General features: G+C 43.8%; 1 pseudogene; it reads right to left on the bottom strand.

Moving 5' to 3' along the window:
* Positions 1–620: 620 nt before the first annotated feature.
* LOC131831128 (methylosome subunit pICln-like) lies at positions 621–8,381 on the bottom strand (annotated as a pseudogene).
* Positions 8,382–13,933: the final 5,552 nt, after the last annotated feature.

Below are 13,933 nucleotides of genomic sequence, written 5' to 3' on the forward strand. Positions count from 1 at the left end.
CTGGTCAGAAGCACTTGTGTTTGTGGTAGTATATGTGGCCAGGATGTTTCCCAAGAGGCTCCCTAAAGATGCCCAAGTGAATTTATCTGGGTCCCAAATTAGTAAAAAGACCCTTCCCCCTGTGGAGAATGAGAAGAGGCCAGGATTTCTCTGAGATCTCTTGTCTTTCTTTTTAACGGGTTGGGGGATCCTGAGATTCTAAAGGGGTGTATATCTTAGACTCAGCCTCCCTCCTTCCCATCCAGTCTACCTACCCCTTCAAGCACCTGCTCATTGTCTGCACGTGAGCCTGCTGGGTGACAGAAGATCCGTAGAGTGAAGGCAGGAACTGTAGACCCCCCGAGAAGGGACCTATACCCAGAAAGTTTGGGGTCGATGATAAACTCAGATGCCCTCTTGGCTAAGTTAATTTGCCTTTACTAATAAAGGTCATAGTTTTTTTTTTTTTTTTTTTTTGCTCGTGACAACTTTTCATCTCAATAGAGTCTGCCTCAAAAATGAAAGGGTTCAGGTAAGTTTTGGAGAAGGAAACAGACTTTCAACAACATCCACTCCATGGTAGAGGCACCAAGTTCTTTCCTACGTTTGTGAGTAAAATCCCACAGCATCATACATCATTCTCAGTGATCCCCATCTGCAGCCCCACACTGGCCAGCAACTGTTAGGATCTACTGCCATCCCGTCTTCATAACCTGTTACTGACTCTCCTGTCCGGACTCCAGCCATGTTATACTGGCTGCTCACAGCTTGGGAAAACATTCCTTCTCATCTCTGCAGCGTGGCTTGGCCTTCTGATGGTAAATGGATAGTCCTTCTTCATCAGTGTAAAATGTAGGGATGTCTCCCTGCCCCCGTTCAGGTGCCTCCGTATCACACTCTTCATGGTCATCTTAATCCTCAGGAGCTGGATGCAAAGCCTGAATGTTGCCTCCAATGCTCATTTATCACCAGGCACAAATCAAAATTCAGCAATCGCTTCAACATTATTGTTATCATCACTGGATTCTTCTTCTGCAAGAGACTTTTTTTTTTAATCTTTGTGAGCACAAGCCGAAGGGAGGGGCAGAGGGAGAGGGAGGTGCAGACTCCCCACTGAGCAGGGAGCCCCAAGACCCTGAGATCATTACCTGAGCTGAAGGCCTATGCCCTACCAACTCAGTCACCCAGGTACCTCTCTGCAACAGATTCTTGTGATTTGTCTACCAGATTCGGCATTCACCGTAACCTACGAACGCTCTCATGGATAGGCATTTTAGGTTCCTGAACATTGCACGCAAACTAATGGTGGGGTGTTCCAGGGAGAATCCTAATCCAGAGCCATATAACCAAGACAGGCAGCTCTCAGGGATGCCAAGGGTCCAGGCCCTGGCTCATCAGCACAGCCTCCGTATGTGGCTGCTGCCAGAGCCCCTCAGCCAAGTTAGTTCTGGGGAAACTTTGGAGGAAGCTTACAGTTGTCCCTCGTCCTGCCCGGTAAGAGCTATTATTTTAAACGTAGACTTTTCAGTGTATACACAAGCCCAGCTTAACAAAGAATAAGTAATATATGCATAGAAAGAAAACTAGAAAAAAAATTAGAAGGATATATATCAAGATTTTAAGATTTTACATTGGGCTGGTAAGATTATAGGCAACTTTTATTTGTACTTTTTATGTTTTTCTATACTTTTGATATTTTCAGGGTGGAATATATATTACCTAGGTAATTAGAAAAAAAAACAAACAAACCGTTAAATCCAAAATAAATCTCATTTAAAGGGCCGGGCAGAACCAGGTCAACAATACAGCTCACCTGGGAGAATTGCGGGCTTTTGGCTACTTTCATTACTTTGAGTTTTCACATAAAAGCTTAAACTTTATGGATGGAGAGAAAAATCAGCGGAGAGCAACTGTTTAGAATGGCGTTCAGCGATAGTGGTGGAAATGAGCCTATTAGAATGTGGAAACGAGAGGAGCTGTGTGACACGGGCCATCCATGTGCAGGTTGTAACCTGAGCAAAACGGTCTTCTGACCCAGTCCTGCTCCTCACAGATGTTCGGGGTTTAAAGAAAGCTTGGCACGGGGCAGAGAACAGATGGAGAACACAGTGGGAAGCCCCCGTGCCCTCCACCCAGTGATTAATGGGGGAGATAAGGAGAGAGCAGGCTTTTTGGAGTCCATACTTTAGCCTAAATTGACTTTTTAACATGGCTAGTTCCTTTGTATCTGAGTTCCCTGTTCTGATAAGGTGGTGGGGGCAAAGTGAGAGTGCTAAATGTAACATGGTTTCTTTTCCCTTAAGCCACTGGTGTTAATTACTGGTGTTAACTGGGAAGAGAAAACCCACAGGCTGAGTGAAATGATCAGATGTCCATGTCCTTAAAACTGAGCTTAATCTTTACCCCCTTCCTTCTCTATCTCTTTCTCTAATGTTCTCCGGAACTGTTTACAACCCTCCAGTGACCCCTCATAGGCCTCAGAGCAAAGTTCAAACTCTTCATGTTGGTACAAAAGACCACTTTTCATTCTAGCATCTCCCCCATGTCACCACATTCTCCAACCACACCAAACTAGCTTTAGTTCTCTTAAACACGGATGGCATATTATTTTGCGTTTCTGTATACTTATAGACTTACTAATATTATCAAATGCCGGCTGTGTACCAGGCACTGTGCTAAAAGTATTAGCTTCATGCTCATCCTATCCTGTCTCTATTTTATAAAGGAGAAACCTGAGGTTCAAAGACAGTTAAGTACTTGGCCTACAGTCACATAGTAAGTGGCAGTGTCAGAATTTGAACCCACATTTTAAAAAAACTGCTTTACTGAGCTATGATTGACATACAAAAAAGCTGTAGCTATTTAGTGTATACAACTTGATGTGTTTGGAGATAAGTATACACCTGCGAAACCAATATTACTATCAGTGCCACCAACTTACCCATCACCCTCAAAAAGCTTTGACTCCAAGGCTTGAATTCTTTTTTTTTTTCTTTAATTCTGGTAAAATAGATATGATATGAAACTTACCACTTTTTTTTAAAGATTTTTTTATTTATCAGATAGGGATCACAAGTAGGCAGAGCAGCAGGCAGAGAGAGTGGGGGAGGCAGGCTCCCTGCTGAGCAGAGAGCCTGATGCGGGGCTCCATCCCAGAACCCTGGGATCATGACCTAAGCTGAAGGCAGAGGCTTTAACCCACTGAGCCGCCTCGGCGCCCCAAAACTTACCAGTTAACCATTTTTAAGTGTCTGGTTCTGCAGCATTAGCTGTGTTTACATTGTTGTGAAACCAACACCTTCCATTTCCACAACTTTCCATCTTCCCCGACCTGAAACTCCGCTCCCATTAAACGTGAAGTCCTCAGTTCTCCAACCTCCAGCCTCTGGAAACAATCCTTCTACTCTCTATGAATTGAGCCATTCTAGGTAGCTCATGCAAGTGGAATCATACAGTATTTGTCTTTTTTGACGATCAGCTTATTTAATTAAGTTCAATTAATTCAAAGTTCATCCATGCTCTAGCAGGTGTCAGAATTTATTTCCTTTTTAAGGCTGAGCACTATCCCGTTGTGTGTATCTATCACATTTTGTTTATCCCCTCACCCAGTAGTGGGCGCTTGGATTGCTTCCACTGATTGGCTTTTGTGGCTATTGCTGCTGTGAACACAGGCGTACAAATACCTGTTTGAGTTCCTGCTTGCACTTTGTCTAATTTTTTTAAAAAGATTTAATTTATTTATTTGTCAGAGAGAGAGAGAGAGACAGAGGGCACAAGCAGGGGGAGCAGCAGACAGTGGGAGAAGCAAGTTCCCCACTGAGCAGGGAGCCTGACACAGGGCTCGATCCCAGGACCTGGAGATCAGACCTGAACCAAAGGCCGATGCTTAACCGATTGGGCCACCCAGGCTCCCCCTGCTTGCACTTCTGAGTATTTACTCAGAAATGAAATTGCTGGATCATCTGGTAATTCTGTCTCATGACATGGACAGGGTTGAAGACCGTAGTCCAGTCATCTTGTAGACTCTCCCTCAGTTTAGTTAGACTCAGGTGATGGCGAGGGCTGGAAGGTAACAGATATTGTGTTTTGTTGTATCACGCCCCGTGGGGTGGCATACGACGTCTCTTTGGTTGCTGGTGGTTTTTACTTCGATCACTCATGATGCTGGGGCTGGCCAGGTGTCTCACTATAAAGTCCTTTTGTGATTCATAAGTAACTGATGAGGAGATACTTTGAAACTATGTAAATATCTCTTTAGGCATAAGCCTGTCCTCCCCTGGGGTTTGGCACCCATTGATGTCTCTTGATCAACAGATGATTACTACGATGGTTTCCAAGTGGTGATTTTCTAATACCGTCTTCACTTCTGCATTTAAATACATAACTTTCTGCTATAAAGAAGAGCTTTCTCTTCTCATTTATTTATGCTTCAATTTCTATCAGTCTGGGTTTATGGGTACTATTCTATCCAAGGGGTTCTAATCTGTTACAATCATTATTTATTTAGATGCTCACAACTTCTCAGACTCAGGTAGTGGAAGCTGCTTCACATTGGTTCTTGTGTCCTCTTGACATTTCTTTGTCACTGTTTGGGCACTTCCGTACTTCATGACACAAAAAGATGGTTCCGGGCTCATCTTATTTTTATCCTGGATTCAGTGATTTGAAGACAGCATATTTACTTATGGAAATAGGGCTAAATGTTTGAAATGCAAAAACAGGGCAAGCTAGCCCGCTTTGTGTGCACCCACCATATAGCTACGTGGCTTTCAAATGTCACGGCACGTTGGTTCCCTGATTCGTTGGGCGTTGACTCTAACAGAAGACGTGTATGTTTTATAGTCAATTAAACATTAGCTGGAAACCTGCCCCCCACCCCAGGGGATCCCCCAAGAGGGGCTAGCCCTGATAAGTGTGGCAGGATTGCTGGGTTTCCTTCTCCCAGATACTCCAGGGCTGGCCAGCAAGGGAGCTCTGTTTGGAGGGAAAACAGTTTTTTTACATATTTCTCCTTAATGGTAATAGAAGTGAAACTATTGTTGTGGAGAGACACTGGGTTTAGACCGCGCCATATGGCACCGAGAGCTGTTCATCACTACAGCTTCCAATGGCTGAACTCAAAATAGCCCATATTTCTGCCTTGATGGAGAATTAGCCCTTGACCGCCAGGAAACACTCATTGTAGCAGCTCTTCAGCCATGTAATCTAAAATAATTACTAATTAAATGAGAATAAAATAGAGTCCATGATAACAATAATAATCACTGTAGCATTGGTCATTACCCAAGCTACTGTTTGGTGGAGTGTTACCTAGGGGAAGACGGCTTGCCAAAGGGAGAAAGCCCTCAAGGGAACTGAGACTTTCTCACTGCCACCCTGAGGAAAGGGTTCGGGACTGCCCTGGGGGGGCTTGACAACGGCCGACCCAATTTCACGTTCCATCTACATCGCCGATGTCATGTTGTTTCAAGGCATTTGTTCACTAATACAGCAGGCAGCATGCTGTGGAAAACCAAGGAACAAGAACAGCTTTGTGGCACTTGTCAACGAATTTATGTCATTGTGAGAAACAACTCAAGCAGCTACCTCGTCTTCGACACATGACAAGCATTACTCTTGTTCCCTTCTCGGGGAAAAGCCAGATCCTTTCGCCAGAGGGCCTTTGGGTGCATCTGTTCATCACTAAGTGGTTGCAAGTGAGTATGTGTGTTGGCGTCAGGCGAGGTGGGCTTCAGATCAGGTGCCCAGGCCTGCCCAGCTCTCCAGGAAAGTCAAAGGTGGAGGCTGTCTGGGTCAGAGGCAGGCTTTCTGCTTCCCATTGTTGGTGTGACCTGAAAGAACCTGCATTCCTTTACTTATTCATTCACCTGACAAATAAGCACCTACTGTGTGCCAGATATCGTACTGAGTGGCTGGGAATATGGATCAAGACACACATGGGTGCCGTCCTCAGGGATCTCACTGTCCCCAGGGGAAAGCATGATACACATTCAGAAGTGTAAAAGGGGCCCTGGGGACAAAGAAGAAAGTGAAAGTGCGTGAGAGGAGACCAGAGGGCTCTTTGCAATGAGGAGTCTGCAAAGGACCCTTGAGCGAATGCCACTTGTAATGAGGCCTGAGGTCCCAGGAGTGTTTGACCAAACAACAGAGGGAAGAACATTCCTGGCAAAGGGGTGCCATGGGCCAAGCACTGTGTGACGATGGACCCTCCTGAGTTTGAGGAGCTAGTGGAGGTGTGTTGTGTACAGAGAAGCCCAGAAGTACTGAGTGAGGGAGACGGTGATACAAGGAGACCCCTGGGAGTGGGGTCCCCTGGCTTCAGGGCTTTGGTAGGCTTGGGGAGGAGCCCCGACTTGGTTCTCAGTGGCAGAGGAAGCTTTGGAGGTGAGCAGCGACAGCACCTGGTTTCTGTCCGTAAAAGCTCAGCCTCCTTGCTGGTGGAGAGTGGCCTGGAGGGGGGAGAGCCTGGGCTGATCCCGGAGACCAGGTAGGAGGTCATTAGAGAATCCAAGTAAGAGAGGACAGTCACTCAGGGAGGTGGCAGGACATGGCAGCAATTAGACTGATGGAGCTTTCATTTAGGCCGTAGACTCTGCTGGGGGTGGCCAGGATGTGGAGAGGTACCAGGGTCGGTTCTCGCTTCTCTGGCTTGAGCAACTGAATGAATGGGTGTGCTGTATGCTCAGGTGGTAACTATCCAAGGACAACTTTATCTGAGGGTTAAAATATTGTTTATATTTATTGTAGCAAAATATATGAAACAAAATTCACCATTCCAAGCATTTTTAAATGTATACTTCTGTGGCATTCATTCCTATTGTGCCATCCATCACCGTCACCATCGTCTGTCTCCTGAACTTTTTCATCTTCCCCACCAGAGACTGTGTCCATTGCACACAAACTCCATGCTCCCCTCCCCGCAACTCTTGGCTGCCACCATTCCTCTCCGTCTATGAATTCGACTGCTCTAGGAACCTCAGATAATCATACAATATTTGTCCTTTTGGGACTGGCTTATTTCACTCTGTGACTGTCTTCAAGGTTCATCCATGCTATAACATGTGTTTTAACTTTTTCTCTAAGGCTGAATAATTCTGTTTTATGTATATACCACATTTTATTTATTCATTCATCCCTTCATGGGTATTTGAATTGCTTGTACCTTTTGGCTATTGTGAACATTGCTGCTATAAACATGAGTGTACAAATATCTGTTCCAGTCCCTGTTTTCACATCTTGGGATCTCATACCCAGAAGTGGAGTTGGTGGATCATAAGGTAGTTTTATATTTAATACTCTGAGAAACCACCCAACTGTTTTCTGCAGTGACTGTACCATTTTACATTCTCACCCACAGTGTGCAAGAGTTCCAGTTTCTCCACATCCTCGCCAACACTTGTTCATTTGTTTATTTATTTATTTTTTTGATAATTGCTATCCTAATGGGTGTGAAGTGGTATCTCATTGTGGAAAAATGCTCATATTTTTAGATGAGAAGTATTCACATGGTGTTGTCAAGTGAATGGTTGGCCATACCAGGTAGGATTTCCAAAGAGCGGTCTTCTGGCTCACAGATGACTTTGAATTCTGTTGATCATGCTGTGCAGTGGGCTCTTGTGAACACCTCATCACTGTGGAGTTTCCATGTTTGTTGTTAAGTTGTCCTCTCTCTGCCAGTACGCATCTCAATGTGAGGATGGGAGCATTTGGGCATTTGGATTCACTTCCGGTGAACAAATGACATTTTGTACTGGTTTTCCCCTTTCAAGTCCTTGTTGCAGCCCCAAGGGAAATTAACCAAGAACAACTAACTATGAGCTGCAAATAAAAGTGGTGGAAAGCTTCAGAAAGGGGATTTATCACCATGTTCTTGGGAGGTATAACTAGCTAATAGGTTTAATGATCTTTTGGAGTGAGTGGAAGGCATTTTTGTTTGTTTTTCTTTTGTTTTGTAACAAAGAAAATGCAGCTTAAAGTGTTTTTCAATTTCTCACTCAGCTTCCTTTCATTCTCTGATTTCTTTACTCTTAATGGGATAACATAAGCCAGTTTTCTGTCGTCTATTATTCATCAAAGCTGTCGATTTACCCTGAACAGAATGAAGGCAAGGATGTTATTAAAATAAAACAACTTCCAATTGAGCTGCTAATAAATGCTGAAATGCATCCACATTTCTCTTATTGATTATATCCTGCCAACAAAAGCAAACACAAGCATGCGCGGCATGCTGCCCATGGAAATGAAAGATTTAATTAGATGAAAACTGAATGAGCTGGAAGATCTACTGCACTCGGCTATCAAACAATTGTTATTCATAATTGGCGGTTTGAAATATCCCTGCTTCTTGAGGCTTTTTCCCTTAAAAAAAAAAAAAATCCCTTACCTTGCAGTAAGATGAACATGGTCGTTAGTAAATTTTCCCTAGTGCATTTTACAAGCTCAAGGTTGTGGGTTAGAATGAGCCCTGTCAGGCTATAAATCAGGTGTAATGGAACATCTTGAAATTGAGAATTAGCAGGCGAGAGCAGAGAGACAGCATGTCTTCTCCATTTCAGGCCCATCTTCGCCCATCTTCAAATGCTGCAGGTGGGAAAGGAGGTGCTCGTGGGGGAAGGTGTAAGAAGAGCTCCATAAACTCAGAGAGTGGGATTCTTTAGAACTCACTAGCTCTGGAAGTGTGTGCCTGTAAATTTTAATGTCTGGCAGGTGCACTGCTTTTTAGTGACGGGAGTGGATTAAAAAGTTGGTATTCACTTTGCCAGGGATGTTTCAAGTACCTATCCAGGGGCCTGCTTTTTAAGATAGTGGGGCAAAGAAAAATGGACAGAAATCACTGCCCGTGGCAGCCACGTGGCAGCCTATGCATATTTTCCCCCTTGGAACCCCAAGGCTTTATTTCCTCATTTGCACAACGGGGATATTAATCGTACCTATCTCACTGATATCTTATGGGGATTGAGTAAGACAATGTAGGCAAAGCTTTCAGCACTGTGGCTGGGCACATGGTCTGTGGTAAATGAATATCAGCTATTAACAATAAGAATACACTTTCCACATGTACAAGGCCCTACGGGGAAGACATCATTTCTTCTACTTTCCATAGCATCTTTTTAAAAAAATTTGAAATCAATTTAATTAACATATAGTGTATTATGAATTTCAGAGGTAGAGTTTAGTGATTCATCAATTGCATATAACACCCAGTGTTCATTACATCCCCTGCCCTCAATGTCCATCACCCAGTTACCCCATCTCCTCACTCTCCCCTCCAGCAAGCCTCAGTTTGTTTCCTATAGCTGAAAGTCTTCTATGGTTTGTCTCCCTCTCTGATTTCATCTTATTTTATTTTTCCTTCCCTTCCCCTATGGTCCTTTGCTTCGTTTTTTAAATTCCACATATGAGTGAAATCATATGGTATATGTCTTTCTTTGACTGACTTATTTTGCTTAGCACAGTACCCTCTAGTTCCATCCACATTGTTGCAAGTGGCAAGATTTCATTCTTTCTGATGGCTGAGTAATATTCCATGTGTATGTGTGATAGGGGTGTGTGTGTGTGTACACACACACATATATAAATATGCCATCTTCTTTATCCATTCATCTGTTGATACTCATCTGGGCTCTTTCCATAATTTGGCTACTGTGGACACTGCTGCTATAAACATTGGGGTGCGGGTGCCCCTTTGGATTACTATGTTTGCATCCTTTGGATAAATACCTAGTAGGGCAATTGTTGGGCTGCAGAGTAGTTCTCATGAAAACTTTTCCTATGAAATAAAAGAAGTGTCAATCTCTCAGTCTTGAGGTTCTTACAGATTTGGATGGGAGTTGATAATCATTGAGCAAATGCGTATATAACATCTTAAGTCATTTAAAAAATAGTTTTTCTGATTATAGAAGTTTTGTGATCTTTCTTTCTTTCTTTCTTTCTTTCTTTCTTTCTTTCTTTTTTTGGTTAAAGATTTTATTCTTCAACACAGAGAGCGTACAAGCAGGAGGAAGTAGCAGGGAGAGGGAGACGAGTCTCTTCACTGAGCAGGGAGCCTAATGCAGGACTCGATCCCAGGACTGTGGGATCATTATCTGAGCTGAGGCAGATGTTCAACTGACTGAGCCACCCAGATGCCCTGTGATTTGTTTTTCTAATTACAAAAGAAGTAACAGCTTGTTTCTGACAGTGGCAGTGAGGGTCATGGTAGTAGAGCCAGATTGTCTGGGTGCACATTCCTGCTCCCCCCCACAACTGTATGAAAATCGGATGAATTAAGACCCATGAAACACATGTGGCTGAGGCTAGCACATTATATGTACTTGGTAAGTTCTAACTAGTATTTAATGAAATATGGTAAAAATCAACTAAAAGATCCCTCATCCTAATGACCGTGAGGTAACTGCTAATACTACAAGTGTACTATGCGATTAACACAGTGCTACACATTGTGGGACATCTATTAATATCGGTGCATGTACTGAACTCTTATTGCCACCAGACTCCATACTTGGTGTTTTGCACACATCATCTCATTTAAGTCACACAACAGTCCTCTGCGGTAAGCAATATTATTATCCCATTTTCTGAGATGGGAAAACAGGCTCAGTGATGTTATGTCACTTCCCAAGTTCATAGAAGTAGTAAATGATGGAGCTAAGACTCCATTGCAGGTCTCTGGTTGCAAAGTGCATCTTTTTGTTGCCTGACTTTGAGAAGCCCAGTATTGCATGGACACAGGGCAGCCCATCTGAACGAGAGAGAAGCATGACCTAAGTCAAGTGGGAGAGCTGGCGGAGGACAGGAAGACATGCAGTCGATAATAGTTTGCTCCGTGCTATAACTGTAATTCTTCTAATGAGGCTTCCGTCTTTTTTTTTTTTTTTTTTTTAAAGATTCTTATTTATTTATTGGAGAGAGGGAGAACATGAGCAGGGGGTAGGAGCAGAAGGAGAGAGAAAGCGAGCGAGAGAGAAGCAGATTCTCTGCTGAGCAGGAAGCCCGGATGCGGGGCTTGGTCCCAGGACCTGGAGATCACAACCTGAGCCAAAAGGAGACACTTAACTGACTGAGACACCCAGGCACCCCCCTTCTGACTCTTTCAACACGGTGAGTGTGGACATTAGAGCAAAGCTGGCTCATGAGGTGGAACCCTTCTGCAGCCCCAGCACAATGGTGCATATTAAACTGGGGCTCAAGGAACCCAGAAGGGATTTTCCAAGAAGACTTTATTGAGCTCCTACCTGTTTGGGCTTGATTCTTGGTGTCATATTGCACCGAGTTTATGCTACACTAGAATCTCAGGCTAGATATTTTTTTTTTCTTTAATATCTGGCCCCTACAGTCACCACTTTGCATAAAAACACCGCGGTGTATTAGTTCTTGTTTCTCAAGTGTAATTTGATGTCAATGGAACAGATAAACAATGTCAATGAGAATATCTCTTGCAGACACTGACAGGACTTATCCGTCTAGAAATGAAGAGATAAAGGACGCATCAATGTTTAATTTTTCTTTGCACGTTAATGTAACCACTGAACTCTCTTGGTCCCCAAGCAAATTAATCATCACACAATGAGAGTAAATGACACATGATCTGTATTGAGCTCTTGTCTGTTGGATCAGCTACCCCCCGGCATGGTATCATGGAAGAGGCAGGCCTCTGCAGCGGAGTGGCGTGACCAGCTGTGATGGGTCTCAGCACATTTGAAGTCTCCTTGGAATGGGGCTTCTGGGTGGCTCAGTCGGTTAAGCGTCCAACTCTTGATTTTGGTTCAGGTCATGATATCGGGGTTCTGGGATGAAGCCTGGAGTCACTCTCCCTGCTCAGCAGGGAGTCTGCTTCTCCCTCTGCTCATTTTCTCTGTCTCAAATAAATAAATAAATAAGTCTTAAAAAAAAAAAAAAAAGGAAGTCTTCTTGGAAAGCTCAGGGCACTCATCTTCTAGCTTGAGGTTAGTTCTTGGCATGTTTGTGGAGTGAATATTCCCTCTCCCTTGTAGAGGAGGTCCAAGCTGGAATCAGAAGTCCTCATGTTAAGCCTAGCTTCTCCAATCCCTAGTTGTAGTTGTATGACTTTTATAAATCACAGTCTTTGGTTCATGTGCAAAATAAGGTTGCTGTTAATAACTATATATATATGTGTATATGTCATATATATGTATATATATAAAATATATAAATATAAAAATTATATATATATGCTTTTTATTTTTAATTGTGGTAAAATACCCAGTGCTCATCACAACACATGCCCTCCTTAATACCCATTACCTGAGCATTGGGTGTTCTATGCAAGTAATGAATCATCAAACACTATATCAATTAACTAATGATGTGCTGTACAGTGGCTAACTGAACACAATAAATAAAAAAAAATAAAATAAAAGACTTGGAAATGTAAAAAAAGAATTGTGGTAAAGTACACCTAACATAAAATTTACTATCTTGCCCATTTTTATTTATTCATTTAATTATTTAATTATTTTTTAGTATGTTATGTTAGTCACCATCCAGTATGTCATTGGTTTTTGATGTAGTGTTCCCTGATTCACTGTTTGCATATAAAATCCAGTGCTCCATGCAATACCCCTTAATACCCACCACCAGGCTCACCCACCCGCCCATCCCCCTCCACTCTAAAACCCTGTTTGTTTCTCAGAGTCCTCAGTCTCTCATGGTTTGTCTCTCCCTCTGATTTCCCACAATTCACTTTTCCTCTCCATCTCCCAGTGTCTTCCATGTTATTCCTTATGCTCCACAAGGAATTGAGACCATATGATACTTGACTGTCTCTGCTTGACTTATTTCACTCAGCATAATCTCCTCCAGTCCCATCCATGTTGATACAAAAGTTGGGTATTCATCCTTTCTGATGGCTGAGTAATATTCCATTATATCTATGGACCAGATCTTCTTTATCCATTCGTCTGTTGAAGGGCATCTTGGCTCTTTGCACCATTTGCATCTTGCCCGTCTTTAAATGCACAGTTCGGGAGGCTAATAGACTACATTTAAATGTAATTATAATGCCACCAATCTTGCTGCCACTCGCCCAGTAGAACTGTTGTGCAGAGCGAAGTACAGGCAAGGAAGGGAAGACGCTTGCTGCAGTGAGCAGTGCTTTGCAGGCCTTGGTTGCTGCTGTCGGCACGGCTCACCTCCTCTCTGGGTCCATTTCCCCACCAAGGGCTTGAACTTCAGATTGCTTTAGTGCTAACACTCTGCAGAAATACTACTTCAACCCGGCAGAGGTTCCCAAATCAACAGGGAGGCAAGCCTGACGCTAAAAGGCCAGGTTTTCTTCAGGGAAGCATTGGTGTCATTGTGCATGTGGAGGTTTTGTCACTTTCCCTGTCACCCTCTAGAAGGAAGCCATTGGTAAAATCTGCCTGACTTGTGGATGACCCTGATCTATCTCTGTCTGTGTCCACATCCGTAACTATATCTGCATCCACCTCTCTCTTCTATTCATTTATTTACTCAAAAATGTTCATCTAGCACCTTCGTCCCTGCCAGGCATGGTTTGAGGTGCTGGGGATACAGCAGTGAACAAGAGACAGATCTCGCATGGATCTTACCTTCCAGGCTCAGCAGACAATGAGCCTGGAGATAGAAAAGGATAAGTTAGAAGTGATAGATGCTGTAGAGGAAAACCAGGCCCGGAGCTGGAGGGTGACCACAGGGGCTTCTCTTTGGATTGGATTGGTCAGGGAAGGCCTCCTCAGAGGTGACACTGTGGCCATGCTGAATGGGGGAGAGGACCAGCCACGGGAAGGTGCGGGGAAGCGTGCTACGGGCAGTGGAGGGAAGAACTTCCCAGAGGCTGTGGAGGCTCCTCCCTGCCCCGGGCCTCTGTGACTCTGGCTGAGCCAGGGAAGCCCCAGGGCAGAAAGATCTGGGGTTCATTCCCTTCTCCCTGGGTTTCCAGAGATGACCATATTTCGAGAGCTCAGAGCGATGT

The sequence above is a fragment of the Mustela lutreola genome, chromosome 5, assembly GCF_030435805.1.
Source record: "Mustela lutreola isolate mMusLut2 chromosome 5, mMusLut2.pri, whole genome shotgun sequence".
In the NCBI taxonomy this organism is placed as follows: Eukaryota; Metazoa; Chordata; class Mammalia; order Carnivora; family Mustelidae; genus Mustela; species Mustela lutreola.